At 42.7% G+C, this 4,483-nt stretch overlaps 1 pseudogene across 1 annotated transcript; it reads left to right on the top strand.

Moving 5' to 3' along the window:
• Nucleotides 1-2,706: 2,706 nt before the first annotated feature.
• On the top strand, nucleotides 2,707-4,279 carry LOC126929850 (adipocyte plasma membrane-associated protein-like; annotated as a pseudogene). The gene has a single exon (XR_007717294.1). The product of XR_007717294.1 is annotated as an adipocyte plasma membrane-associated protein-like (transcript).
• The last annotated feature ends 204 nt before the right edge of the window (nucleotides 4,280-4,483 follow it).

The following is a 4,483-nucleotide window of genomic DNA, read 5'->3' as shown; positions in this document are numbered from 1 at the left end:
GCCTTTTAACTGTACCCTCACATTCAGGAGGCAGAAGGGCAAGGGAGAGTGACTGCTGGGTTCTCACATGGCAGGAGAACAGAGAAGAGTGAATCAGTCTCACAAACCCTTTTAGTGGTAGCATTAATCCACTGGGGAAGACAGAGCCCTCATGACCCAAACACTTCCCACTAGGCCCCACCTCTAAGCACTGTTGCATTGGGGATTAAGTTTCTAACACATGAATTTCTCGGGGACACATTCAGCCCACAGGACCTTCTGATTATTCTCTCTCTCTCTCTACCTATCATTTTTCATAAATCTTTCCAATAGTAGCATTGATATGGTTTGGCTCTGTGTCCCTACCCAAATCTCATCTTGAATTATAATCCCCACACGTCAAGGGAGCGACCTGGTAGGATGTGATTGGATCATGGGGCTGGTTTCCCCCATGCTATTCTCGTGATAGTGAGAGAGTTCTCACAAGATCTGATGGTGTTAAAAGTGGCAGTTTCCCTAGCGCTCTCTGTCTGTCCTGTCACCTTACGAAGAAGGTACTTACTTCTTCATCTTCTGCCATGATTGTAAGTTTCCTGAGGCCTCCCTAGACATGCAGAACTGTGAGTCAATTAAACCTCTTTCCTTTATAAATTACCCAGTCTCAGGTGTTTCTTTATAGCAGTGTGAAAATGGACTAATACGAGCATTAATCCATTATGCTGGACAGTTACATAGATTGCACCCCTAAAATTCATGTCTATCAGGAACCTCAGACTGTGACCTTATTTAGAAATAGAATCTTCGTAAATGTAGTTCATCAAGACGGGGTCCTATTTGATTAAGGTCAGTTCTAATCTGATGATTGATGTCCTGAGAGGAGGAGAGGACACACAGAAAGAAACAGAGTGAAGGACACTGTGTGAAAGTGGAAGCAGAGATTGGAGTGGTGCATCTATCACACGAGGATCGCCAAGAACTGCTGGCAACCACCAGAAGCTAGGACAAAGGGATGCAACAGATTTTCCCTCAGAGCTCCAGAAGCAGCCACATCTGCCACTGCACTGACTTCATCTCTAGCCTCCGGAGCTTTGGGAGAATACATTTCTGTTGTTTGAAGCTACTCAGTTTGTGGTAATTTTTTATAGCCTCTTTAGGAGGCTATCCATAACATAGATTTTAAAAATGAAAATGGGATTAGATTGTATAAGCCATATTCTTTTGTAGCTTATTTCTTTCACTGAAGCTATTTTAATCTCTTCTATGTCATTTAATACTCTTCTGCAATGTAGTTTTTAATGTCATAATATTTCCTTTTATGGGAGTATATTAGTTTATCTGTCTCCTATTATGATTTTGGACTCTGTTATAAAGTTTTTCTTAGAAAAATGACTTAAATGTTAGATTCTCATAAGAATTAAATATGGAGGGACCTTGGCTGTCTTGTTCCCTGCTATATTTATTAAATAGGGCTGGACATGTAGGAAAATTGTCCATCTTCTTAGACCTATTGTGTAAAGTAAAATTGAAAGGATATGCGCCTATTTACAGCTTTGAGAATATATTGCCAAACTATGTATCAGATAATTTTTCAAGTGTGAAACTAAGGGTATAATTTTTATTTTTGTTTGCAAATGCATACAATATAACTATAACAATTAGATTTGTTTAATCCCAAAGCCCTGTTTATGCAATCATTCCTTTATGAGTCTGGAAGTAGTTTGATATGCGAACCTCCTGATTTAGTTATTTTAGACCACCCATTATGTCTTCAATTATTTTGATTTTGTATCTTCTTCTCTGGGACAATCATGCCTCATACCATCCAATTAGCTCAAATTCAGAATGTGGGCACAGGAGGCAGAAATTACTCAACAACTTGACGCTTGTTTAGATTTGAGTCATACTTATATTTTAAAAGTAATAATTACAGATTATGATTCAATGAATATTTCTGTATGTTATCAGAAATATTAGTAAGAGAAGCATGAAAATGTGTAGTCATAAGGATGACTTCATTGCCAACTGTCGAAAGTTATTTTCAATGATTTTTTTCACCCCAAATAGCAGATGGCTTAATTTCCTCAATTAGCTTCTGGGGAAAAACATATATTTAAATAATAATAAGAAAAAACAGAAAATTCAGTTCATCCTTGTAACATAACAACAAGAAGGTCTTAGCAGTGCTTATATTTATTTTTACTAAATTATCAGATTAAAGAGAATAAAACCTAATCAGCAAAACCGAAGCCTGGCAAGTTATAAAAATTGAAGAAAATAGGGAAGACAAAAGGAAAAAAAGAGATAAAGGGAGTGAGAAGAGAAGTGAGGAGGAAGGGAAAGAAGAAAGGAAAGAAGAAAGGAAGGATGGAAGGCAGTATAAATAGCAACTCCCCTTTCTAAGAAAAATATTTTAAATTAAACTCAAGTGCACTGCTGCTTCCTGTCTTTTAGCAGTCAAGTACTGTTAGGAGAAGTTCTGCCATTAGAAGGGTATGACTTTGATCAAGATTTTATCAAATAAATTGAGTTTTAAACAAATACCATCTTTTGAAATATTGCAATCATCAATGACATTGAAAAGGAGACTGGGGCTCACTGCGGGGTGGTGGCTGCTGGGCAGGCTGGCGCTCATACCATGAGCGAGGCGGACGGGCTGCGACAGCGCCGGCCTCTGCGGCCGCAGGTCGTCACGGACGATGATGGCCAGGCCCCGGAGGCTAAGGACGGCAGGTGAAGTGAAACTGCTGCTGTCCTCCGAGACACCCATTGAGGGGAAGAAAATGTCCTTTGTGAATGATCTTACGGTCACTCAGGATGGGAGGAAGATTTATTTCACTGATTCTAGCAGCAAATGGCAAAGACGAGACTACCTGCTTCTGGTGATGGAGGGCACAGATGACGGGCGCCTGCTGGAGTAAGATACTGTGACCAGGGAAGTAAAAGTTTTATTGGACCAGCTGCAGTTCCCGAATGGAGTCCAGCTGTCTCCTGCAGAAGACTTTGTCCTGGTGGCAGAAACGACCATGGCCAGGATACGAAGAGTCTATGTTTCTGGCCTGATCTGTTTGTGGAGAACATGCCTGGATTTCCAGACAACATCCGGCCCAGCAGCTTTGGGGGGTACTGGGTCGGCATGTCAACCATCCGTCCTAACCCTGCGTTTTCCATGCTGGATTTCTTATCTGAGAGACCCTGGATCAAAAGGATGATATTTAAGCTCTTTAGTCAGGAGACGGTGATGAAGTTTGTGCCGCGGTACAGCCTCGTCCTAGAACTCAGCGACAGCGGTGCCTTCCGGAGAAGCCTGCATGATCCCGACGGGCTGGTGGCCGCCTACGTCAGTGAGGTGCACGAGCACGACGGGCACCTGTACCTGGGCTCTTTCAGGTCCCCCTTCCTCTGCAGACTCAGCCTCCAGGCTGTTTAGCCCTCCCGGATAGCTGCCCCTGCCATGTAAGCCAGGAGTCTTCACACTAAGGCACCAGGCCTGGTCCAGGAGGAGCTGTGGACACAGTCATGGTTCAAGTGTCCACATGCACTTGTCAGTCCCTGAGGGATGGTGGGCATGGCTGCTTCATCCCTTGAGGATGCCCGGGCCCCATCTGGGCTCATCTTTCTGTTTAGAGGGAAGCATAACATATCTGCCACTGGGAAGATAAATTAATGTGAAGCAATTTTCTCTTAAAAAACAAACAAACAAACAAAGCTTTCTAAGTACAATCATTCTCTAGGACTTGGGAAGCTCCTTGCACTTGGAACAGGGCTCAGGTGGGTGGAGCAGTAACACACTGCCCAGGAAGTTTGCTGCTGTGGCCCTGTCCTGCGGCCTCAGAGTCCTTCTTTACTATTATATAACGTGCGGTCATACCTTTATTGGGGTGGGAATGGAAGAGCAGAGGGAGGATGGCCCAAGGGTGTTGAGGCCAGCAGTGAGAGCTGTGTAAGCCAAGACTTGGAACTGTGTTCTCAAGGGTTGTGTGGGACGTGGGCTCTCCATAGTGTGTAGGAAAAGCACGTTGACTCTAGTGGCTCAGAGAGGACTTTGCTGGGTTTCTTTCTGTGAATATCTCCGCACTGACCATGCTGGAATTGGATGCTTCTGCAATTTGGGACCTACTGCAGGGGTCCGTTTAGTAACGTCCTGTCTGTGACCTTTGTTGTTGACCTCTAGACCCCAAGATGTGAACAGTGCACGTGTTAATGTCATCTTTGCTCGTGTGTTATAAGCCCCAAGTTGCTGTATATTTTCACAAGTATGTCTACACACTGGTCATGATTTTGATAATAAATAATGATAAATTGAAAAAAAAAAAAAAAAAAAAAAAGAAAAGGAGACTGAAATCGAACCTTATCTGGTTCCTGTTTTGTGACAGGTGGTATGTTCACTATTGTATTTAGTCTTCACAGCAACCTGGTGAGCTAGATGCTTATCTCTGTTTTTAGCATGTGGAAGATTAATTCAGAGGTTGAAAGTATTTTGTTTAAGGTCAAGTAAAATATGGAA

Source organism: Macaca thibetana, chromosome 10 (genome assembly GCF_024542745.1).
Source record: "Macaca thibetana thibetana isolate TM-01 chromosome 10, ASM2454274v1, whole genome shotgun sequence".
In the NCBI taxonomy this organism is placed as follows: Eukaryota; Metazoa; Chordata; class Mammalia; order Primates; family Cercopithecidae; genus Macaca; species Macaca thibetana.
Note: the sequence above shows the minus strand (reverse complement) of the source record. Positions and strands in the feature narration are given on the sequence as shown.